Source organism: Xenopus laevis, chromosome 1S, assembly GCF_017654675.1.
Source record: "Xenopus laevis strain J_2021 chromosome 1S, Xenopus_laevis_v10.1, whole genome shotgun sequence".
Taxonomy (NCBI): domain Eukaryota; kingdom Metazoa; phylum Chordata; class Amphibia; order Anura; family Pipidae; genus Xenopus; species Xenopus laevis.
This window is the reverse complement of record NC_054372.1, coordinates 126,972,810-127,000,075: the sequence shown is the minus strand read 5'-3', so window position 1 is coordinate 127,000,075 and position 27,266 is coordinate 126,972,810. Positions and strand designations below refer to the sequence as shown.

Genomic DNA, 27,266 nt, shown 5'->3' with positions numbered 1-27,266 from the left:
TGCCTGAACCCAGCTGTTCAAATAACAGACGGCTAGGAGATGCACCATGAGGGGGATCTAGAGAACCAAAGTTAAGACTCTGCAGATTTTATTACACAGAACTCCATGTCCCTCGCTAGCAGAAATTTGCACCATTATTTTCAAAATTACTCTTCAAGTTGAAGAATACAAAATGCCAAACACTGCAGCACTAGTTTAGAACAATACAGGTCTTACTATACTAATATTTTGAATATAGCACTCTTCTGACAGTTTAGATTGACCATAGGTATGGCCAAAGTCTTATTCAAGAAAACTCATTTTTATATGATGTTTCCAGTGAAAATGGTTAATGTTTCTTAGGAAGCAGGAAGCCTGTTGCCCTGGGGAATAAGCAGATAGTATTGGCGAACTTCCAGATTTTGGTAATGTTGGTCTTGCTGAAACTATCAGAAACAAAAATATGTTTAATAATACAAAATGAGCTGTGAAAATATATAAGAAGCAGTTTCACAAAGCAGAAGAGTATATGTTTGTATTATACTCATGAATAGTCAAAGAGAATTTTATATTGTACAGTAATTCATTATACAATTACAATGTATTTACTGCTTCAAAGGAGAAGAAAAGGCAATTTACATTGGGAGTGCCAAAAGTTAGGCACCCCCAAGTGATAATATTTATTTACCTGACTACCCGGGCTGGTAATTCTATGAGCAGAAATCTGCATGAGCCCAGGGTTCTTCCAGCAAACACCAAGGATCGATACTCTTCCTTCTTCGGTTTTCAAATATCCTGGGACAGACGCATGCACATTAGAACGAAATAGCCAGCTTTTTCGTTAAAGTTCGGCTTTTCACTCTATTGTGCATGCACAGTATCCTGAATCCTAGGGGTAAAAAAAACAACATTGTACTTTCTTGGATTAAAGGTCCAGTTTCATGCCCCACTTCTCTACATGCCGCAGAAATAAACCTATAGTATAAAATACTGTATATACCTGGCAACACTGCTTCCATTTTTTGCCCATTAACCAGAATGCCACCATTCTTCTTTAGGTATCTCATATCCAGTCCAACTGGATCACTAGAATATATAAAATTAATAATCAGAGGTTAATCCATTCAATATGCACACGACAAACTTGTGTGTCAAAAGAAGTTAAAAATATTAACCTTCCAGAGAATATAACAATTAGAAGCTGTTTACAGAACGAATTACTATCAGCTGTCTATATGTGCGTTTGTGTCTGTACATGTATTTGTTTCTTCTACAATATACATGGGGCAGATTGATCATGGGTCGAATTGAAAATTTTAATTTTAAAATTAGAATTTTGAGTTTATTTTAGTTTAATTCGACTAGGCAATAGTCCGAATTCAATTCAAATTTTTTTAGTCATTTTTTTTTTTTTTCAAACTCCCATAAACTCTAAATTCGACCCTTGATAAATATGCCCCATAGTATTTAGGTTACCCACCATGTTGATAAGGTAACATATACCTGTAAACTACATGTTTATCTACTCATATACAAGATTTGTTGTTTCTTTATAAGGACTTTATTCGTTTATTTTTTTATGTAGGGGAAATTATACAGACGATGAGTAAATGCAGTGCACATAAATATACACTAATACCTAAAAGTGACTACAGTGCCTAATATTTTGCTGAAAACAAAATGCTCATACACACTTTAATGGACTGTAAAAAATGTTGCACAGTTAGAAAAATTGTTGTCAAAGAGAAACAGGCCAGATTCAGCCATGAGTACTGAAGACTACTATATAAAAGCTACACATAAATTTATCTCAATTAAAGTGTAATTAAACCAGTACTTTCACTAAGACGCAGAATCAAAGGTAAGGTAACAGGTAACCGAAAGAAGCTTTTGATATACCCTTCATAATTTTAATCCAATGCCAATTAAACTTTGTATAATAATGGAGGTACAGTATAAGAGTCAAATTTCCCAGTGGGATTGAACTCCAGATACTGTTGCCAAAATGTAACTCCACATTGTTTGAAAGGAGGTACAAAATTGATTTTCCACAATGTATTACAGATAATTATGTCCACACACCTAACTCCTATCGAATCCTATCCCCAAAGGAAAATTCAGCTAAAAAAAAAATAGCTGTTGCTATTAAAAAAAAATCTACCTTACATTTGTAAATAATTTTTTATCTTTAACTTACCATGTTTTTCCTATTGCAAATAACCATGCAGTGTGTCCAGCATTGCAAACTGCTGCATAAATGTTGTATCAGAGAAGGTTAAAGTTAACATTGAAACACATGGGGATAAGGTGCACTTGCACCAGATCTACAGATTAGGGAGGTAATCAATCTGTTGTTTTTAAATCAGCAAATATAAATACTTCAGTGGAAGTAATAGTCATATATACAAAAATGCCTGTATTTGTTGCAAACATATCCAGCAATATCCTGAAACCTTTAGGCAACTGCTGTGATTAGATTAGCAAAAAAAAAGTAACTAACTTTTACTTTTTACCTGTTTTCTTTTTACAAGCTTTGTTTCTGTTTAAGTTATACATTAAAATGATTTATATGAACTATTTAAATAACATTGGGAAGTTGGAGTTTAAAATGATTTAACCTTATGTTATGTACATGCATTCAGCAGTGAGTATCTAAATGCTGCCTGACTTTTGTTCTAAAAAAAATAAATCTTCTAGGGGCACATAAAACTCGACAGCCAAAATAGACTTCAGCCAACTTGTTGATTCTCACCTAGAAACAAAACAGCAGTTAAGAATCAGCTTGAGCTTTCAAGCTTTAAAAGTGGCAGTTACAAACTTTTATTTGAAAATGTTTTATTTATGATAATCCTTATTTTGAAAATTATTTGCATCTGCATCAAAATGCAAAAGGTAAGGGGCCGATTCACTAAGGGTCGAAAATCGAGGGTTAATTAACCCTCGATATTCGACTAGGAACTAAAATCCTTCGACTTAGAATATCGAAGTCGAAAGATTTAGCGCAGATAGTACGTTCGAACGAACGAAGGATTATTCCTTCGATTGAACGATTAAATCCTTCGAATCGAACGATTTGAAGGATTTAAATCCAACGATCGAAGGAATATCCATCGATCAAAAAAAGTTAGCCAAGCCTATGGGGACCTTCCCCATAAGCTAACATTGACTTCGGTAGCTTTTAGATGCCGAACTAGGGGGTCGAAGTTTTTTTTAAAGAGACAGTACTTCGACTATCGAATGGTCGAATAGTCGAACGATTTTTACTTCGAATCCTTCGATTCAAAGTCGTAGTCGAAGGTCGAAGTAGCCCATTCGATGGTCGAAGTAGCCCAAAAAAACCTTCGAAATTAGAAGTTTTTTACCTTCGAATCCTTCACTCGAAGTTAGTGAATCGGCCCATAAGTGTTGTAAGCATGGCATTGTCTGCAATTCTATAAAGTTTGTATATATTTTTTTGTAATATATATCTATAGTCATTGGTTAAAGAACAAGTATTCTGGATTTGGCTGTATTGTTTCTGGCTTAATGCTGGTAGTATACATATAGGTCTAAAACAAAAAACTCTTCTGCTTATATTTTTTACTTTACAGTAATTCCAACTACAGAGTGCATCAATGGAATTTAACCAAAATGGTTGTGCTTTAACCACTGAGTTGTTCCATTTTTTAAATATTTATCTATACATTCTTGTAATCTTTATAAATATAATACATACATATTTTCATCCTGCTTGTGATCTTGGTACTCAATCAGCAATACTAAAATATGTTACTGGGAAAAACAAACTTTATGTGTACAGACCAATGTAAAAAAATACTGATAAAAAAACACTGCTATGTAAATATTAGATCAGAAATGCTGCATGTTAGTTTTGCCCTGGTATTAATACACAGAGGTATAATATTTTAGCAAATTGACATTGCAGTTTACTTTCAGAAAATTATCAAAAGCCATAATGTGTACCAGAGCAGACCAGGAAATCATACTACAAGTTATACATAATGGAGTAAAATTTACTAAGCAGGTAATATTTTGATTCAGACTCATGATATGTATATTGTCAGAATCAAACCAGTAACAGTGCAACAAAATAAATACTGGCTGTTTAACCAATAAAATGCATATAATTACCCCCAAATAATTTCTTACACCCATATACAGTATACTAACAAGTCCTCAATTTGTCCAGGTGTAGTTACCAATAAGACCTTTCTGACCAATAAATATTACCTGCTGGTTGCTATGGGTGATGAGACCAGAAGAAAACGAAGAGTATTTTATTACATAATCCAATTAAAGAACAAGCGTGACGTTGCAGTCCCATTAAAAAATCATGTTTATAAATAAGAAGCAATGTTTACATAGTGGTATGAATAAAGTCAAGATGGTACCAGTACATTTATTGATTTTTTTATATGGAATCTCTATACTATACCCTATATAATTCTACCCCTTTTAAAATATTTTTTGCTCAACAGGATATTTGTGCTCACCCATGTCAGAACCCATGTAAAAGTTTATTACACAAGTGGTCTCCAGTAACATTTTCCCAGACACCCTAAAACCGCTATTATTAACACCAATAAACGTTATAATACACCTTAATATGTCCCCATCAAAAGTGTGATCTATGCCTGCCTAAAAAGAACGTGTAATAATTGCAAAATCAGTTTGCCTGAAAGGCTGCCTGGGGATTGAGTCTTGAACCAAGAGAGACTGGAGATGGTGCACTCATTCCAGGAGTAAAGTAGTAAGACAAAACAGAGGCGCCAAAAGGATAAAAATAGCTAAAAGCACTTAAAAACCCAATTTGTAATTCAGAGGAGGTAGTAATGAATTTACCTCCTCCAAGCAGACACCAACGAAAGTGGTAATTTTCAATAATAGTTTATTCACAAAACAGTATTGCAACGCGTTTCACAGGCATTTCCTGCTTCATCAGGCAATATGGAACGGGAGCAAAAACAACAGTTGGCGCCTCTGTTTTGTCTTACTACTATATCGAGTCCACCCCGAGTGGAGGGGTATCATCCCCTTTTTCTTTTTCTACAGAGAGCGACGTTTTATTCCTGAGTGGGGTCAGGATAATCTCCCCACCTGCCTATACAGTGGTTGCCTATCGGTAACCCTGGTTTGTGAGTATTAACTTGTTTACTCTACCATTACTCCCTGTAAAAACATATTACACTATTGGGGCTCTTGGGGTTCCTTTTTGTCTCCATTCCAGGAGTAAAGTTCTTTGGATAAAAGTTAGAAACTAATGCTGAGCCTATAGGCTGAGCTATTGAAGAAGCCATATAGGGATTATTTCCAACTGTAAATTGAGGATGCAGATGCAAAAAACCCAAAATACACTATTGCTAAATTTTCTATTAAAACATGCAAAAGTAACCAAATATTTATCTGATTCTACAAATAGCTTGCTGCATTATTACCTTGCATTGAAACTATTGATAAAGCTACTGTAAACTGCAGACAGAAATATATATATATATATACATATTTATTTACATATGTTATTTCAGACATTTTTAAACCAAACAACAAAATAAAAGTAAAAAAAAAATACAAACTTTTCAACAGAAATTTGCTCACAATTGTTTAGTCATAATACATGGAAAATAAGCATACATTCACATAAAAGTAACAGGGAAATAACATATTTGGTAGTGCAGCATAGATCAGACCAGTCAAGACTTTTCAGCCATTTATCTGAATGTGTCCCACTTAGTTATCAAAAATGATCTCATTTGGAACCACAGCAGGCAAAAGAAAGCTATAATTTAAGCAAAACCCATTCCTGCTAAACAGTTGACTTAAGCAACATGTTAATGTTTTTACAGACACATGAGAAAAATCATAATAATTTAGTAGGGTACTGAGCAAGTTAAAGGCAGCAGGGGAATAAACATTGAGATTGCTAATGATAACAAACCTCTGTGCATTTTCCATTAGAGGTAGTGTGCACCAGATGGTGTACAAGTAAGTTAAGAGCTACAAACACTCTATTCTTCCCACATGCTTTCCTGATGCATTTTACGCAGTTCGCAGATAAGCCTTTCATGGCCTTTTTTTTCTCAGAGAACCTGAGGGATACATTCCAGCTTTAAAACACCTGTCCATATAATACGAAGAATTTTTTTTTCACAGTGTATATTATCATCAGATTTAGTTTATCACCATCTGTTGCTTACCTCAAAAGCTCAACAAAATATGTCTAACAAACATTTGGGAATAATTTTTAAACTATTCTAGTTCTTTAAAAGATATCGACATCACATTTTAGATTTCAAGGAGAAGGAAAGGCTAAAATTAAGTAGGCTTCATCAGAAAGGTCTATATAAATCAAAGTAATGTTGCTCTGAGTCCTCAAAATAAACACTGCATTTCATTCCTTCTATTGCGCACACATGGGCTTCTGTATCAGACTTCCTGTTTCCAGCATAAACCTCCAGGGCTAGGGCTTGAGCATGCTCAGTTTGCTCCTCTCTCCCTCCTCTTTCCCTCCCTGCTGTAAACTGAGTCCAGAGCTATGAGTGAGCAGGGAGAGACTCAGGCAGGAAGTGATGTCACACCAAGCTAACATGACAGCTGCTATCCTAAACAAAGAGCTTCTAGAGTTGTTTATTCGGTATGGTAAAGCATTCTACAGAATAAATATAGCATTCTAGCTTGCACTATTGTGGCTTTACTTTACAGTGCTGTGAAATATGCTGGCGCTACATAAATAAATGTTAATAATAATAATAATAATAATAATAATGATGATAATCTATCGACAATAAACTGCTTCACAGCTTTCCTTCTCCTTTAACAGTTAGGGTTAACTATATGCACCTTGTCTAACATGGAATTTAATTCACCATACAAAATGTTCTCTTTTGCATGGATATTGTGGGACAAATTTGGAGCAAAACAGTTGCTCGTGTATATCAAACACGTATATCAGACACAAATTTCAATGATTATTTGCACAGAATTATGCAGAAATTATTCATCATATACAAATCAATAACGGGCCACTTGACAAATCACATTTGTGGTGAAATTTTTTATGGACCAAATGAGGGTTACTATTGGCCTGTTTCACTAACCCCTATGTAAAGGGGGTGTAAAGTTCCACTGATCTACCAGGCCACCAGACAAGCTGACGGTTGCTTCATATAGGTGCCTAAGTGATGGGCCCAACTGGCCAGATCGAATTATTTGGCCAATAAATGGCTCACTTTAGGAGCCAGCGCAGCTTTATCTCCATTTTATGGCATAGTGCAATTCTCATTTGAATATCCAGAATGACATATCTGGTCATGGTCTTAGGAAGGCCTTATTTTAGTAATAAACTGCTTAAACAAACAACAAAGTCATGAGTGACTGAGTTGGTAGGCAATACACTACTGCAAAATCTATCTATCTATCTATCTATCTATCTATCTATCTATCATCTATCTATCTATCTATCTATCTATCTATCTATCTATCTATCTATCTATCTATCATCTATCTATCTATCTATCTATCTATCTATCTATCTATCAGAAATAACTGATAAATCTCAGACCTTTAGGGTAAGGACACACGAGGAGATTCAGGGAGATTTTGTCGCCTGGCTACTAATCTCCTTGTCTTTTGAGCAACTATCTCCCTGAACTGCCTCAGCGTTTTTCCCCATAGGCTACAATGAAAAGTCGCCTGCGCTAATGCACATACGGTGATGCATTTTCAATAGTTGCCCAAAGTTGCCTCAGTGAGGCAATTTCAGGCAACTATTGAAAACACATCGCCCTGTGTGCATTAGCGCAGGCGACTTTTCATTGTAGCCTATGGGGAAAAACGCTGAGGCAGTTCAGGGAGATAGTTGCTCAAAAGACAAGGAGATTAGTAGCCAGGCGACAAAATCTCCCTGAATCTCCTCGTGTGTCCTTACCCTTATGCTTTTGGCATAAAAAAGTAAATTCACCAAAGTGCATGCAATCTTGTAGCAATTATTTTGTGTGTACCTTACTTCAAGTGATTGTCGTTATCCTTTCAAAGCAAATAATCAGTTTTATCACTGGCTGATCCCTAGCTCCACAGGCTTAAGGTTTTAAAAGGTCACCCTAGCGTTTAAAAGCCCTTGTTGTAACTGATAAGGAAATGTTGCATATTTTTTATAAAAAAATCATTCAGTGGTCAGTAGAGCAGCAACATCAAAAATTGTTCCAATGAAAGCTGGATGACACACCAGTTATTTATAGAGGAATGGTTATTAGTACCAAAAAAAAAAAATTCATGCTTAATGGGGATATATACCTTGGTTTTTACTTAAGTCTAATATGATTATATATTAAAAATTGAAGGTAGTATATTTTTTAATGGAGAATGTCATACACATTAATGGAGAATGTTATATACAGTAAAAGATGTGCAAAGAAAAATGCTAGGGACAAGATCTAACAGCTAATATTGGGGACACCTCTCAATTAAGCAAAATTTCATAGGACTGGAAACAGACAGGGGTGAGTTTTTAACTGCAACTGCAAAGTTCCGCTTGCACAGACCATTTCCCGTGGGAGAATGAAAGGACATGCTCAAGTTTCTGTTAGGCTGACAATGTATTAACTGATTTAGCAACATTTCTGTCCTTCAAAAAATTATATCATATGTAAATAAATCAGAAAAAACACGTCATATACCAAAAAAATGTACCAGCGACTGACTGAAGTCAGATCTCAGGGGTAAACAAGTTCACTATTAAAACACAAACAATGCATTTCTGTCCTATCCTAAACAAGCATATTTAATAATTCTATGGAAATTTCAAGCTCCTATAGGCCCATTACAGATTAGATTTTTTTGTTGCATGAGATACAAATATGAATGAGATGTTCAGAGTAGTGATTTCTCTAATATCTACAGAAAGATATTATTGTCTATACTAGACAACGCAGGTAATATTCATTCAAGACCAATTAGACTAACGCATTGTAAAAAAAAATTTAAAAAATGTCAAGGACAGTTTGAAAAAAAAATGTAGTTCTGTTTGCATGCATCTGTATTGAAGAGCTTTTTTATTTTAAAAGTAAATTAAGTGCTGTTATTGAACATTTTAATTTACCTTCATTTTTTTAGGGAAACAAGTGCAAACTCTAGAAACAAATACATAAAATATGAAAACTCGGTATTGGATTTCACAAAACAAAGTCCACATGGTGGTGAGGTTAATGCACCAAGAAATATGCATTTAACTCTTGCCTCATTAAACAGTAAATAATGCTGTAACAAATAGTTTTGCAACACTTACCATTCTCATTAGTCTTCAACAGTTGTTTGCTTTCTTCCAATTTCTCAGTTGTACTATCCAGCTGCTCTTTCAATTTCAGCATCTGAGAAATAAATTTGTTAGTGAAACCATGTATGAAACAATATACGATTTGGGAAAAGTTTGCAGTCTCTCATAACAATATGAAAAGGGGGCTGTTCTTGGCACTTTACTAAATGTCTACACAAACCATGAACACCATATTGGGTTTGGTATTTTGGGCAAAGTCTTTTTTGCCACCCTAAATATTTTTGAAAGCCCATTTCGAAGACCAGTGTGAGATTTAAAACTGTCCAGAGATATTAGAACACCATGAATACAAGGGGGAAAAGTATTTGCAATTTTATTTATGCCTCTGTGGAAACAAATTTTCCTTTATGCGAATTTAATACAGCTTTTGTGAAACCGTATAGTGACTACTTCAGACAGAGGAAGAAATTTATAGTTTGTGCCAGTGCACAGTGTACGTAATAACATTTCTTATGTTTGCTTCAAAAGATTATGCCACCTTCAAGCACGCCTTAAAAGTGTGCAATTAAAAATTCATTATGTAGTAACAGCCTAATGAAGAATAGTACATTATGAAATCAAATTTGTATTCTTATTTGTGTGATTATTGTTTCTCTTTGAGACGTTTATTACATTTCCACCTATGTATCTGTCAATCTCAAAAGATCCCAAACATGGGACTATTGCTTTTACAAAAGCCACAACTTTATAAATCATAAATAATTCATTATACACAACCCCATAGGACTTAACCCCCTGCCCAAAAGGTTCAAATACACTCAATGAGAATTGAACATATTATTATTATAATAAAAGGCAATATTTATTGAACACTAAGCCAAAACACTTCAATTAAAATCAATTAAAATGATAAGCAGCGCTGCATATGGACGGGGATCCCCTTAATACAAATATGTTTTATGCACTAGTGCAAGATACATATATAAATGTGTGTATAATGAATTGCTACCCAATGGGACATGCATCAATACACTGAGCACCGCAGTGCAAAAGTAGAGTGAAGCAACTAATGTTCAAATTGGACATGTATCCTTCAAGTATCCGATATTGGTATCCAAAGAAAATTGCTACAGGTGCATAATAATAATAATCATATATCCAGGAGTCAGAGAGAGCAGACAGATTGCCGCATCAGGCCAGATGCCCTTAGGGCCACTCACTGCAAGGGTATATGGTATCGTAATAGGGCTGTTGTTGAATAAACGGGAATACACCCGACACAGTCCAGAAAATGCACGGGGGGCCCACCCTTGTAAAGTGGAGTTAGTCGAAATGCGATATTAATCAGCGGGAGGGGCGGAAGTGCCGTCACCCAAAAGAATATCTCTGTGGAATACTCAGAACCCCCACGATAAATCGCCTCAGCGTTGCAATATGGTTCCCGACTATTCAAGTCCAGTAGACACTCCCATGTACGTCCGTGCGATGGGTGTCTCCAAGGCAATTCCGTCTGTTATCAGCATAAATAGCTGTGTCTAATACCGACCCTGCGGGGGCCCCACGACCGCTGCGTGTGCTGCACCTCGACAGCCATTTTGCCACCAGCGTGGCTTTGTCAAGAGACCGGAAATCCGGAGTTGCTGTAAATTTAAAAGAAGCGTCATGTGACCATGACGTATTTACGTCGTGAACTCTATTGGTTGTATTCCAAGTGTCCATTTGAATCACATCCTAAACAGGAGGAATCCGGTGCAGTAATATTGTATTGACATCATGCTAAATGTCCAGGCACCATATGTGGTGGGCACTTGTAAGTAGGTCCAAAAGTTGATTCACAACATAAATAGAAGAGGCCTAATGAAAAATATACATCAAATAATAATGCTGAATTTAGCCAATATTATAAGCGTTACCGGAGCATCATTCTGAGGTAGTCTCACGGACAGAAATGCTGGGTGTACTAAATTAGAAGATCAAAATTCAAATATAAGAACCAAAAACAAAATAAAATAAAAAACAAACCAAGATGAAAACAAAAACAGAAGCAACAACCAACACAAAGGCAAAATTGTGTGACAAGAAAATAATATAAAAAATAATAATAAAGGTGTGAGATGGGAAAATAATAAGTTATGACAATAAAGGAAGTGAATAAAATAAAATAAAGAAAAAATAAAGAAAAAATGAGAAACATAAGTAACACCATATCCACTAAGAGAAAAGTGGTGGTAAAGGTAAATGTTAATAAATGACAATGCACTCATATGGAGACACCAATTCCCGACTGTGAGAGGGGAGAAATGATGATTGTAAAATATTAAGGGTTAGGTGCCGGATTAATCTATTCACCCCTTATAATTATCTGTGAACAAATGCCTGGAAGTTTAAGTGTCCATTAAGGCCATTTTCAGAGCCTAAATATCCATGTTGTCTCCAATTGAAGTAATTTGTTGTCCAGGTCACCGCCTCTTATATCTCCATGTAGGCGGTCTACTCATTAAAAATAGCAACCTGAATAATGGCCATTGTGGGAGCAGTATATGTGCTTAGCGATGCTAGACATAAGATTGCAATTTCCAATATCCCGTATGTGTTCATAAATAATTCAGTTATTTGCTTGGTTTAACATCAATAGTATCCCTCAACCCCAAATTTCATTAATGAAGGGACATTAAACAGTAAATTTTTTGCTTTTAACAAACCCAAGCAACCGAAAATTCAGTGTAAACAAGTCCTAAGGTGATCTGAATCTAGTCAGAAGCATAAACAGCTTCAGAACAAACCTTATGTTCCTGAGCACTTATAGAGGCATCAACACTTTGAATTATTACTTGCTCCTTGTCTTTCACTATCTGTTCTAAAACAGCTGTCCTCGTTTTTAACTGGTTTATGAGCATCTCCTTCTCATGACATTCAGAATCCAGAGTTGCATCTTCTCATCGACGTGAGGTCACCTCCTGCTTTGCTCTGTGGTTTTCCTACAAACAAAAGTAATTCAATTAAAGGGGACCTGTCACCCAGACATAAAAAGTCATTTTCAAATTAAATGAAAAACCCAAATTATTATTTTATTAAAGCATCCATAGTTACGTGAGATTCACATTTTTAACAAATGCTTTATAGGAAGATGAAGCAGGGGGCGCACTATGGAGGGTAGTAGATGGGGCTTTTTCACATGGGGGTGGGACATGCTGGCAGCCATATAAATCTCAAAGACATACATATGTCTATCAGGAGAGCCCTGTTCTACACTCTGTTGTTGTACAGTAAGATAATGCACCTGAAAATAAATAATGTTTGATAACTGAAACTTACATTAAGCTAGCATTACACAGCAAGAAACAACCTCAGGATTTAGCCTCACCCAAGCTGACCTTCATTCACCGGGCTCCCCAATTTGATCTGTGCATTCACATGATTACTGAATCTGGGCTTCATTTGGTCAAAAATCTGAAAACTAAGAAAGATACGGAGATACAAATAAGAACATTAAGGGGCAAATTCATCAAGGGTCGAAAATCGAGGGTTAATTAACCTTCGATATTCGACTGGGGATGATCCCTCCAAGGACTATGCATATTTTTACATACTATACTCTTATCAAAGAAAGAAATTGGAAATATAGATAACATAACTATAAAATACGGCATACCTAATCCATTCCACTAAGCTTGCCTTTAAGTTCTCGTATGCATGACTCAGACTTATATTTTCTTTTCATTTTGATCTTTATGGACTTCTTTAACTGTTCTACTGCTTGTTGTCTCCAGTTCCTTCTTTTGTTACTCGTATTGAAGCTAATACTGCGTTTGCATCAGAGAAGAGGGTTTATTAAATTTTGAACTTTTTTGTATATCATTATCAGCATTGCATTTAGCACAAATGTATAAATTCCTCTGTACAAGCAATACGTAAATGCAAGGAAATGTCCCATTAAAAAGAGTGTCCAGTTCTCAGTGATGTCACACCAAGCAACCCCCTTTCATCAGGAACCCTTGTCTCCGAATCAATAGAATTGTAAAACATCAGTAACCCTCTGACCAGCCTGCAGCAAGACAGTGGCTTCTTATGCAAATGACAGACAACCACAATTTTTTGCAGTTTATGTAAATCAGTTATTATTCTGATGTTTCTAGTAAAGAATGTTGCATCTAGTTACCTACTGTAGTTATAGATAAATATAAACACATTCAGTTTAAGTGATTCTTACCCAGGAAGGAACAACTGAATTACATAATGGTTTTAATTAGTGATGGGAGAATTTGCGTTGTTTCGCTTCACCGGAAAATTCGCAAATTTTTGCGAAAAATTCACGAAACTTCGTTGGCGTCTCGTTTTTTTCGGGCAAATTTTCGCGGGCATTTCATGAATTTATTTGCTGGCGACGAATCGCGCAAATTCACCCATCACTAGTTTTAATGTTTCAATTGGACAACCCAATGAGGAAGGTTATATAAAGTGTAACCTGCAGGTTACACTATCCTGTAATGCTTTTTCCCTTTCTGTACCGATTGCCTGCGTATGCTTGCTGTTTAATAAATAATTTGGGATTCCCACTCATTTTGCAATGTATCCAACTCCTTACATTTCTCAGCCAATGCCTGCTAAGAAACAAGGACATGACATGATAAAAGTCAGCATATGTATGCATAGGTAGTGTACTGCAATTCCTGTTAAAAGCAGTATCTGTCTTTTGCTATAACCTGTACTGCTGGTCCTTACTACATGGACCATTGAACAAACGAATAGAAATATTACTTGTTTGTGTTAGAAATATTACTTGTTTGTGTTACAAAAGATCCTCTTCTGATTTTTAATGTTTTTCTTTTAGGGTACAATTTTCCAACTTTAAAAAAAAAATAATCAAAAATTACAGTTGCAAACACATTGTCAAAATAGCATGTGTACACAGTTTGTGTGTTTGTGTGTGTAGTCCAGAATACTATTTAATCTAATAAGATCCTCATATAGACATTTATAAGCTTTAAACTAAAAAGGTACATTTTGCAACATGGCTAAATTGCCAAAGTAACTAGCAAGTTATGGTGGAGACAACTGGATCATCATCTATCTTTCTTCTGCGGCATAAAAATATCCTAAATGCTCCAGTTTTTTGTTTGAAACTATCTTTTAAAATACATCTTATAGCCATTGCCATGCACAGGAAACATAACTAAAACTTACTAAAAAAATGATAATCAGCAGAAAAAAAGGTGTTCAATAATAAAGTACAGAAAAGCACAGGGAGATGGAGGAAATGTTGCAGGCTTATTTACAATTTAAATAAATTTTCTTCTGCTGGTAAATCTAGAAATTACACATATTATACACAGCTCAAAACTAATATAGTTTCTGTTTCTACAGATCACGGCTTTCTTGTAAATTCAACCGAGTTGCCTTCTTTGTTCACAAGCAGATATATAATGTCAATAGAACACTGACTAGTAAATAATGATACAGATTAAACACTGATGTTTGTAATGGACTCACTTGACATCAGCATGAACACAACCTGTTTAAATAAGCTTGAGTAAGTTAAATAAAGTAAGGAAGTAAAAATACCAACACTCTTTAAAACATAGCAAATTCATGCAGGGAGTTTACAACACCCTTCCCATTTAGGAATATCATTTTCTATGTGTATGTGAGTAGGAAGTTAACAAAGCACCATTCAGACTTTGTTAGGGCTATTACAGGTATAGGATAATTTTATCCAGAATAATGGGAGGGGGTCCTGGGGTGTTCTGTATAAAGAATTTTTCAGTTATTTGGATCACCATAGCTCAAAGGAGAACTGAACCCTTAGCCCATCCACTGCTCCATTCATTACCCCCCCCTCCCAGCAGCAGGTATTCTTATTAGAAATTCTTGTGTCTGCTGAAAGGCATACGATCTGTGTCACTGCTTTAAAGAAAAGGAACAGAAGCAGACAGAAGATAGCTCCTTTGAACTCTGCAGCACAACTCGGTAGATTTATAGCACGTCAGCATACAGGGAATTTCTAAATAGAATACCTGCTGCAGGAAGCGAGGCAGTAGAGGGGGGTGGAGGGGGCAAGGGTTTAGTTCTCCTTTAAGTCCTTAAACGTTAAGGGGGTTTTTCTGATTTTTTCTAGTTAGAGTTTTTAAGGGGAAAAACAAACTCAATTTTTTTATGATTTATTAAACCCTGAGGCTGAATAAAGAAAAAAAAGATAGAAGTCAATGGCAGATGTCCCGTTTACAACTGGAAGATATGAACTGTGCTGGGTTTCATACAATATTTGTTAAATTTGTGTTTTTTTGGGCAATAATCCAAAGAAAAAAAATCAGAGTTTCCGGGAATCTTTGGATTTTTTCATGATGTAATCAATTGTTTTCCCACATCAGATTATTACAAGTAAGTTTATTGATAACTACAGTTAAATGGGCACGGAAATTTGGTCAACGTGGTTTTAAGAATTGTTTTGTCATCAGTATGGATTCATGCATCTTAGATTGGATTAGGTACAAGATATTGTTTTATTATTAAATAGAAAAGGAAATAGTTTTTTTAAAAAAAATAGAATTATTTGCTTAAAAGGAACTGTATGGGAGATGGCTTTCTCATAATTTGAAGCTTCCCAGATAAAGGGTTTCTCTACAAGGGATTACATACTTATAATGAGAATATATCCCTTTAAGACATTTTTAATACTGTTGAAACAATTTAGCAGGTCAGCCTTGACATTCTTATTCACAGGCTGGTTTCTCATCTATTGTTTCAGAATCAGAATCAGAACCAGCAACCAGATATTTAAGCCAATGTTTGCTTAAGGCTCATTTATTTGGAATGTGGCTTCATTTATTTATAGAAACTCTAGGGGACCGTTATGATTATTTAATATCAAAACTCATCAATCCAGAAGAATTCACAGCAGTTATATACATTTTGTGATTTATCAGTACTCTTCTGTCACAAATATTAACAAATTGATATATATCAATGTGTCAATTTGTCTGAAAGTCTTCAACTGCCTTGTGTAGTCAAACACTATGGTGCTTAATGGGGTGGCAGTGCTGCTGATCACTATCCATCTGAATCTTTGCCGCAGAGGTATAATACATGAAGGAAGGAAGAAAGGATATGGACAATTATTTCCCTAGCTGGAACAAATAGTTTCAGCACAGACAATAAATTGTTAATTCTCAAAGCTCTACTAATACTTTACACAGTAAAAGTTACTGACCAGTGATGAAATAGCCCCTATAACCAAGATGCACATCTCATTTTTCTATGCTGCATGAATGCCTGCACTAGAAAGGCTCAGCTGTTTTCAGTGTGGGCATTGGCATTGATTGCTTATATAGAAATATAAACTGTTTTCAGTTAAAGGAACAATAATAAAAAAAAAAAACTAAAGTGTATCAAAGTAATTAAAATATAATGCACTGCTGCCGTGCACTGGTAAGGGCAGAGACACATGCAGAGATTCAGGGAGAATAGTCGCCTGGTGACAAATCTCCTCTTCTTCTGGGCAATTAATCTCCTGAACTGCCTCTCCTGCCTTCCCACCGGCTAGAATGTAAATCACCGGCGGGGTGGCATTCGGAGCACTTCGTTTTCCGAAGTCGCCCAAAGTTTCCTCGTGAGTCCTCTGCCCTAAAAGTTCTGTGTTTGTTTCAGAAACACTACTATAGTTTATATAAATAAGCTGCTGTGTAGCCATGGGGGCAGCCATTCAAGATGGAAAAAGTAGAAAATACACAAGTTACATAAAAATCTGTAGAATAGAATGGTGTGTTACCAGGCTTATCTGTTATCTGCTGTGTATTCTGTGCCTTTTTTCCTGCTTGAACAGTTGCCCCCATGGCTACACAGCAGCGTAATAAATAAAGCAAATACTTTTACCAGTAACTTCTACCAGTGCAGGGCAGCAAAACGTCATATTCTAATTACTTTGATCTACTTTAATTTTTTGGTGTTACTGTTCCTTTAACTGAATGCTGTTTATATTTCTATAAATAGTGATTTTTTAGCAGGGCACCAAATAAATGTTTTACATTCATACCATAAAGGGGTCCAATCAGATCAGCGCAGCTCCCATTGACTTCTATAGTGCCCAACAACTTTTACTTTTTGCCTTAGAGGTTTTCATACTTGAAATCTTGAATTTTTGGAGCAAAAAATTAATTGTCAGTAAATAGGCCCCATAACAAAAAGCTAATTTATTTGCAAGGCCAACGAATTATGTCATTCAGGCGTGGAGTTCAGCATCAGAAAAGCAAACAAATGAATGAACCTTGTGAGAAGGCAATGTTTTGGTCAGATGACTTTCTAGTAAAAAAAAGAAAACGACATCTGTAATTGTGAAATATCTCACAAGGCTGGTAGAGTTTCATTGTTTTTTATCTGCCCCCTTTTAGCGGTAAAGATGTTTTTATTTTATTCTACAAGGTTTAGAAAAAGTTCACCTTCCTATGATCACTTATTACTTTGATACAATCACATGGCTTTTTTCCAACTGCATTATTGATCAAAAGGGCATTAACCTCAGGTCTGAGACATTTTACAAATGATTACATTTTGTTCTCTTACAAACATAATTTCTTCTTCAAAGTGCAGTTTACATAAATTATTTTTCAAGGTGCTGTCCAAAGCAGCTGCTTTTAAGGCAGTCGTTCATAAAGTTGCTAGCTACAATTCATCAAAAAGAAGGAAATTGTGTTCCAGCTTCCCATACTTTAACTTATTTTAACTCTGATATGCTTAAAGAGAAAAAGTAACAGGTGCATGTATAAAATAATCATTTTGCTTCCAAGAATTCTATTTTTGTTTTTTGTTTTTTTACGCACAAAGAAATGGCAAAAGCTTATTTAAATGCATGCAAAGACAAAATATTTCCAACATTTAAAAGATGCAAACCTGCCAATATCACAATAAAGGTGCATGGATAACAGTAGAAATTCAACAAAAGCATTTTTATAAAGATTTCAAAATAAAATCTTAAAGGGGACCCGTCACCCAAACAAAATTATTCCAAATCCTATTTTATCATGTTAGTCAAGCAAAATGAACTTTAATTACACTGTATAAATTATTTGAACATTGTTTCCATCAGTCTGGGAATTCATAATTATAGCAACCAGGAAGGAGCCATTTTGTGGACACTGTTATTAAGGCAAGTCTTGTATCATCTCAGAATCTTGTTTGTGCACCAGGGGACCCAATGTCCATCTCCATGTACTGGCTACACAATTAAATCGTTAAGAGAGCTGGGGGAATGTAGGGAGAGCAGTGACATCTAAGAAGTGCTGAATGGAAAGTGAAAGTAATTGCTTGCCCCGCCCCTATGTCTAAGGCATAGAGGTGGGGTAGGCAATATTTGATTGACAGCTGATATTTTAAAATGAGTTTACAACAGCTATGAATACTTTAATAAAAAAAAAGAAATTGGATTTCATATTTAATTTAAAAAGGACTTTTATTATACAAATTTTTATGTCTGGGTGACGGGTCCACTTTAACATTGAATAACGCTGACCTTTACATTTTTTATGCAAGTGGCAAGATATTTTTTCCCATCACTGTCACTTCCTGCCAGAAGTTTCAAAGAAAGGTGAATGAGATGCTTGAATGGATTTGTTTCAATTATATTTAGGCTTGCAGGCATACAGTCCACAGTATTTGAAGACATGACTAGTTGAAGTAAAAACCTTCAAAGAAAATATAGAAATGATTATTGACCAGATGTACAAAGTTATTTGATTTAAATGCAGATTTACTCTAAACCCCTCAGGATTGTCTTTGTGAAAAAACGCAAGTTCTATTGCTTTGTAAACACAGTTTGAATGTTCAAAGTCAAGAGATCATTTCTGAATATTCCTGCATATAATCATGTATAATCTGAAATTGGGCAACCCTGCTTGTGTTTTAACCATTAAAACAAATGTACTTCCAAAAACAGGATATTTTTATAAGGAATATGGAAATCTATGGAGAGTTATCTGTGTTATCACATATCTCCACACTGCCAGTGTCATTGCTTGCTTCCAGGGTGAGAGAGGGCTTGATCTTGACAAAATCCAATACATATGTAAGCTTCAAACAAGTGGATTTAGTTAATTAATGCAATCAAATACCATAATCCAAAGCAGTTATTGAAAATTCCATCTACCTTTGCTGAAAGCTTGCAGCAGATTTCTTGTTAAAGGGGTTGTTCACCTTCCAAACACTTTTTTAAGTGCAATTGTTTTCAGATTGTTCACCAGAAATAAAGACTTTTTTCAATTACTTGCCATCTTTTATTTTTTACTGTTTTTCCAAAATCTACCATATATACTCGAGTATAAGCCGAGTTTTTCAGCACCCAAAATGTGCTGAAAAAATCTACCTCGACTTATACTCGAGTCAGTAAAAAAAAAACTCTGGTAGATGAAACAGATATATTAAGAAGACAGCTGCCTTACCAATAAATTGGCAGAGAACTATTAGGAACTTTGAATCTGTATCCTACATGATCTGTAGCTGTGCTACTGACCAGAGTCCTGTGCCCCTGCACCTCGGATGGGGCCGGCAACCCATCTATGGGGCCCCGATCCTAAGGAGCCAACAGGGAACACCCCCCTCCCAGCCAGAAACAATGGCATTTATCCGCAGCGCAGAAGGAGCAACTGTACGCAAGGAGTGTGTGGCGCGTTGCCGGCTGAAGTGCGGGTGGTGTGCACGCTTATGTTACAGATCATGTGGGTTTTGATGATGTAACTCAGCAATGAAACAACCCGGGCCGCGAAAAATCTTGAAGGGGCCCGGCGCCGGCTGCAGGAAGTAGTATCCCCGACTCTCCCCTCCTGCCCACCAGTAACTCAGGGCTGCCCCTCCCCTGACAAAAAATCTTGAAGGGGCCTAGCACTTGCTGCAGACAGCAGTGTCCCTGGCTCTCCCCTTCAAAAAGAAAAATATAATAGGAGAGGAATTAAAATAATGTTTATGCCCATTTTTTAAAATGAAAATGTAATGTGCTTCATCCCATGGAAATGAGGAACTCTCTAAATTTAATCAATTAAAAATTCTGTATGGTTTCTGAAACAATCCAGGTTTGCTTCAGTAACCCACTGCCAGCAATCTGTCTCTCTTCATACAGGAGTCAGAGTTTGATTGACAGTTAGGTCAATTACATTGGTGTGTTCTTCCTTTGCCTATAAAATCTGTCATCAAAATAATGGACTAATTCAAAGCTGCATGTAAAGAGATGACACAGAATACTTAATTATATATGGATAGTTTGTTTGCATAAGAGGCTTATTCAGGTATGGTATCCGAAAACCCAATATCCAGAAAGCTCCGAATTACGGAAAGGCTGTCTCCCATAGACTCCATTATAATCAAATAATCAAAATATTTAAAAATGATTTCCTTTTCCTCTGTAATAATAAAACAGTACCTTATACTTGATTTAAACTAAGATATAATTACTCCTTATTGGAAGCAAAACCAGCCTATTGGGTTTATTTAATGTTAGATGATTTTCTAAGCTGTCTCCTGATCATCAATTTGATAGAGTAGGAAAGGATTTCCACAAAGATAGAACAATAATGCAAAACAAAAAAAAAATACTAAATGCACAATATAAAGTATATTAGCTTTAAACAAGGAAGCAGATTGGTACTGTATGTTACATTAAAGAACAAGCTGTCAAGCAGTATTAACATAGTCATACAATACATGTTAATTTGAATTCTCCTTAATTTCCCACAAAATAGGAGGAGTTTAAGTACCTTGGCACTGGCTTGTCTTGCTCCAAAATACATTGCTCTAAGAGGTCAATAAATCTTTGTGGAAATGCAGAAAACTCCTCCAGCAACCCTTGCTGATTTTTTAAACTGAAAATCCCACAAGAAACAAAAAAATCAATGCAAACAAAATCATAATACAGCAGACAAACATAAATCTGATTTACAGAACACCAGTAAAATTGCTGCAGTATTGCTCGTATATTCTGAAGTCTCAAAATCATAACAATTCTATGGATTCATTCATTGGAATTACCTTTGAAAGTCTTCTTCTCCTAGGGGCTGATTCACTATGGGTCGAATATCGAGAGTTAATTAACCCTCGATATTCGACTAGGAATTGAAATCCTTCGACTTCGAATATCGAAGTCGAAGGATTTAGCGCAGAAAATTCGATTGAACGATCGAAGGATAATTCCTTCGATCGAACAATAAAATCCTTCGAATCGAACGATTCTAAGGATTTTAATCCAACGATCGAAGGAATATCCTTCGATCAAAAAAAGTTAGCCAAGCCTATGTGGACCTTCCCCATAGGCTAACATTGACTTCGGTAGCTTTTATCTGCTGAACTAGGGGGTCGAAGTTTTTTTTAAAGAGACAGTACTTCGACTATCGAATGGTCGAATAGTCAAACGATTTTTAGTTCGAATCCTTCGATTCAAAGTCGTAGTCGTAGTCAAAGGTCGAAGTAGCCCATTCGATGGTCGAAGTAGCCCAAAAAAACCTTCGAAATTCGAAGTTTTTTTACCTCGAATCCTTCACTCGAAGTTAGTGAATCAGCCCCTTAGTGTAAGATCATATAAGAAAAATGGATCTGTATCATCAGAAAAGTGAATAAATAACTCCTATAAAAAAATACAATAAAAGAACATGTTTTTCAAGAAAACAAGCCAAAAAATTCTGCAAACGTTCTCACACTTTCTCAAACATTAGTGCTTTTTGCAAATTTTTGCAAATGTTTTTCAAAGAAGTCAGAGACACAAGCGAAGATTCAAGGAAGTCATCTGTGCAAACAACCCCCACACAAAGATTTTTCTCAGTGAACTTTTAGGGCAGAGATACACTCGAAGATTCGGGGGGAGATTAAGTTGCCCGGCATTTCCTCGTGAGGCAACTTTGGGAGACTTTGGAAAACAAAGGGCTCTGAGTGCCACCCCGCCAGCGATTTAGATTCTAGCCGACAGGAAGGCAGTTAGGGGATATTAGTCGTCCGAAAAAGAGCTGATTTGTCACTGGGCGACTAGATTTCCCAGAATCTTCGCTTGTGTCTATGCCCGTAGGAGTTGGAAAGAATTACGTTTATGCAAAGCTTATTGCAAGAAAGAACACACTTTCTTGAGAAAAGCATATGAGAGTCAATTCAAATCAAAAATAATTTAGTGGGTGCTGAGAAATATAACTGAACTGTATAATATATTTGAATATTATCACAAACTTGTTATTTACATGGCTGTTTTTGGCTCCAACAAAAAGCAGATTGACTAGCAAGTACACCCATAGTGATGAAGAAGTTACTTGTGCTGCTCTTAATCATTGATCCCACCTGCTTGATGGGATCTGTTTTTACAAGTTCTGTGTGATATTTTGTTTATACATTTATATCATTTTTATTTCATTTAAAGTTATGTTTAAATTTTGCAATAGATGAATTGCAATTATAGGAGAATAAGACAGTTTTTTTAACATTTCAGTTCATGTTACACTTATAACCAAGTACCCATACAAAGGTTTTTACAAACAAGTGTTTTGCAGAGTGATTTGATTACATTGGAAAACTGGGCAGCAAACTAAAATTGAAAATTAGGTTCAATATGTTGATAAATGTAAGTTATACACTAGGGGGCAGATTTACTAAGGGTCGAATCTCGAAGTACAAAAAAACTTTGAAATTCGACCATTGAATTAAAAAACTTCGAATTCGAATATCGAATACAATTTTTTTTCAACAAATCGAGCGATTCAAACAATTTTTTATCGATTGATCAAAGGATTTCTATTCGACCAAAAAAAAACTTAGAAAACTGCTATGGAAGGTCCCCATAGGCTAACATTGCACTTCGGTAGCTTTAATTTGGCAAAGTATGAAGTCAAAGTTTTTTTTTAAAGAGACAGTACCTCGATTATCAAATGGTCAAATAGTCAAACGTTTTTTACTTCGAATTGTTTGAATTGAAGTCGAAGGTCGGAGTAGCCAATTCGAAATTCGAACTTTTTTAACTACGAAAATTCACTCAAGCTTAGTAAATCTGCTTTTTTGTAATGGCGACTTTTTGGTAGCAAAATATAATAATAAAGTCTATGAGTGACTTTTTTTTTCTCACTCCAATTGCCTTAAAGTCAATGGGCCTTTTTTCTCACTCCAAATGCATTAAAGTCAATTGGCGTTTTTTCTTAAGTTTTGCCTCAAAATGCACTGAATAGGCAGTTTTTCTTGTGTTCTTTCGCAGCAAATTGTTGTTGCAGTTTCACTAAAAAATTTGCCTATTACGAAATGTGGAACTTCACTGCAAATTCATGCATTGTGAAAAAATTTGCTCATCACTAGGGATGGCAAATTTTTTCACCTTGTTTTGCTGTGGAAATGATGCCCATAGACTTCTATGGCTTTGCTCATCAAAAAAAAAATTTATGACGCTTATAGACTTTAATGGGTGCCTGCGTCATTTTGCCATCAGCGAATTTTTGTTGAAATGAAACAGGTCAAGTTTTAGAAAGTCTAAACTGCAACACTAAATTAACACATAAAATACTTAAGCTGCATGAGAATGAGTCCTGTCTAGTATTTTCATTTTATGGAAAAGTGACCAGTTCACTCTAGGGCCATTTCAAAAAAGGAGTTAGTAGCTTAATAAATTTCATAATTTTTCTTAGGGGCGGTCTGATGGGCAGAAAAAGTACAAGGCCAGGCACTGTTCAAAGTTTGCATCCCCAGAATTGTTCACATTACTTGTGCAAAGCAGCAATTTCCTTCAGCATCCGGTGTTCCTGTGGGAAATTGGTAGGCACTGTGTGCAATGGGAAGGTAATTAGAAATGTCAAGTGGGCTCACTAGTGTGAAGAAATCTGAGGATGAAAAAAACTAAAGCAGGTTATTAGTAGAGCAAGAATATTCTTATCATAGTGGAAAAGTGGAAGGAGGAAAAGGATAAGAGAAGTGAAAAGATGGACACCTTAAAAATACAGGAGGGCGAGGGAGAAAACACATGCAGGGCAAATCACAAAGCTTAAAGGAACAGTAACATCTAAAAATTAAAGTGTTTAAAAGTAATGAAAAGATCATTTAGTGTTGCCCTGCACTGATAAAACTGATGTGTTTGCTTCAGAAACACTACTATAGTTCAAATAAACAAGCTGCTGAGTAGCAATGGTGGAAATTGAAAAAAGGCTATATGGCATAGGATAACAAGTAGTGGATAATAGATAACATTATGTTCTACAGAGCTTATCTGCTGTGTAGCCTGAGCCTTTTCTCCTTTGAATGGCTGCCCCCATTGCTACGGAGCATATTTTTTATATAAACAATAGTAGTGTGTCTGAAGCAAACACAGCAGTTTTAATAGTGCATATATATTTTTATTACTTCATTTCTTGATGTTACTGGTCCTTTAAAGGAATGACAATATAAAGTAGTGTTGCCCTTATTAATGACCTATTCATACTCAGAATCAAATCATCACAACTTCTTGACAGGACTTGCCAAAAAATGTCCATTTATTTTTATATTACACACTTTCATTTATTTTCTGTTGTCACAGCCAAACCCTTTTTTTAAGTTTTCTTTTTCGTTAATACTCTTCAACTCTCATGTCTTATTGCTCCTACCCATCAATCCCCCTCTTATTCACCCCTGTTCCTTTTCCTCCTGTTCTTACTTATTGTCCTTGTTTCAAACCAAATACCACTACAAGGTGAACCAGAGAAATTTATTAATAGGCAACATGCAGACAATCCTATACAAGTTATATGAGCATTGCAGCTTCCTTCTTTGTTGAACTGTAGCAAGCAGTATTTGCCCTTTGATATATTTACCCCAGAATTCTTTCTAAGATAACATACCCTAAAATGTTCTCTATTTAGCCTGGTTCTTGCTTGTGGGGCTTCCCCTAGTGATGAAAACTACAGGGATGATTTCCAAGTTCAGGGCCTTTTCGCAACTCTTACTATTCTTGGGTTTTCATTTTCCTTCACAATCTTTGATTCATTTATTAAAATCACATGGCATCCGCAAATTTCTTCCATAGCTCCCTATACATTATTGTACCATATATCAAACTAGACTTATAAAGCCCTTCTAAAAAGTACGGAGTTCTTTCTAACATTCGATAAATCAACCTTATAGTTCCAACCAAGACCTTAGCAATGTATCTCCTCCCTTGTAAAAGTCCTCATGTATGCATACTTGAATTGACCAGATCAGCACCCTACCTATTGTATACATTACCTTGAGTCAGACATTGACCTTGCAAGCTAGGTCCACATTACCTACTGACTCAAAGTGGATTCCTTTTGATGATGAAACCAGTGTAGCAGGTTCCTCACATCTCAGTTATTTCCATAATTGTCAAACAACCTCTCACATCTCTGATTCTGTTTGAAAGGAGATCAAATGTTTGAAGAACTTGGCCCATAGTTCCAATCTGTCCTTGTTCAAATTAAGTTTCTTTGTTGCATCAAATAAAATTTGTTGAACATAACAATACTAGCTTCATATGCTGCAGTCACCTACAGTAAAGCACAAGAAGATGATTTTCCTATTTTTCCATTATTTTCATAATTTGTGATCTATATTATTTTTTTTGTGGCCATTTTGTAGCACATCAATTGTTCCCACAGCTTTCTCTGCAACATACTTTTCTTGCAGTATTTTTAGTTAAATCATTACAAATCCTCTTATTAACATTTATGATATAAAAAAACACTATGTTAACCATTTAAATCATGATTATTAAATGATGCAATAGTTGGGAAACTGAACAGGCTAAAAATTATCAGGCATATCATTTACAATACACTGGTCACAACACAGCATACTGTAACTATGCTCTCAACTAAAAAATTCCAACATGCAAAGGACTACATAGAATATAGTAGGCTAACATTTAGGTTCCTGCAAGAACAAAACACTGCCTGGTTTTTATGTGTAGTAACAGTCAGATGATGTTGAATCTACAAAATGCATCCAAGAAGTTGCATGTAGTTGTGTGGGTCAAAATATTAGACTGATACAAAAATCTGATGTAAACTACAGGGAAAATATCACATCTGACGGCTGTCAACTCGGCATGCTGCAGCTCCATCGGAAGAGATCAAATCTGATGGTGTAGATGCATGAACAGACTACACCATCTGACTTTACATTCTAGCTATAGCATGATCAGATGGGCACTGCCTGTATGTTTTATGTATTATGTTTCAATTTGTTATGCTACTGTAACACTAATTTGGTTACTGTCTCTAAATAAATAGCACTAAATAGCAATTTACCCATGGCAATCCAGGGGCCCTGAGTCCCTTTTGCTTATGAAAAGTACTGGGAACTGGGAATTACAGTGCCTCCACCTAGTGAACACTGAGGAAAACACCTCAGGGGGTTCCACTAGGAATAATAAAACACACAGTTTGCAACTGAACAAATATAAACTTTATATAAACCGTTTAACACTAGGGCAACTAATACACTCTGCACTCCTACACTGGGGACACGTGGGACACTACCTAAACCACAATTAGGTGCTTAACGGTTGCTTGGTAAATATCACAGTCCCAATCCTCCGGAAGGGGTTAGTAACCACACAGTTCAAATGATTGTCCCTTCCCCTGAGCTCTTATTCCCCAGGTAGCGCTACCTTATTCCCCAAAAGTACCTCTCCCTTTTGAAGTTGGCAGCAGCTTCGTCGTAGCAGGTAAATGGTTAAAAGCTGTCTTCAGTATGGGGCCCCACGCTTGTATCCGTGCCAGTATCCTCCCATGGGTGGCTCACTCACCGGGGTGCTCTCAGCGGAATTCACACTGGAGATCACACACACAGCTCTGCAGCAGAAACAATCTCACTAGTGGCACCTTTCTCCCTCTGAGTTTGCAGCAACTTGGCAGGGGACAGGCTAGGCTCAATCTCCCCAGATTCAGCAGCTTCTTCTCTGTACCTTACAGTCTTAAAGCTACTCACGCTGGCTCTCTCTGGGAGACCCCGTGCTTTTGGCTCCAAAGTCAGGCACAGCCTTTCTCCCAAGGATGCACTGGGGTTCCCAGCCAATCGGGTCGCTATC

The 27,266-nt window shown here is 36.0% G+C and overlaps 1 pseudogene; it reads right to left on the bottom strand.

The window, feature by feature from the left end:
• Positions 1 to 338: 338 nt before the first annotated feature.
• On the bottom strand, positions 339 to 25,239 carry LOC108704900 (annotated as a pseudogene).
• Positions 25,240 to 27,266: the final 2,027 nt, after the last annotated feature.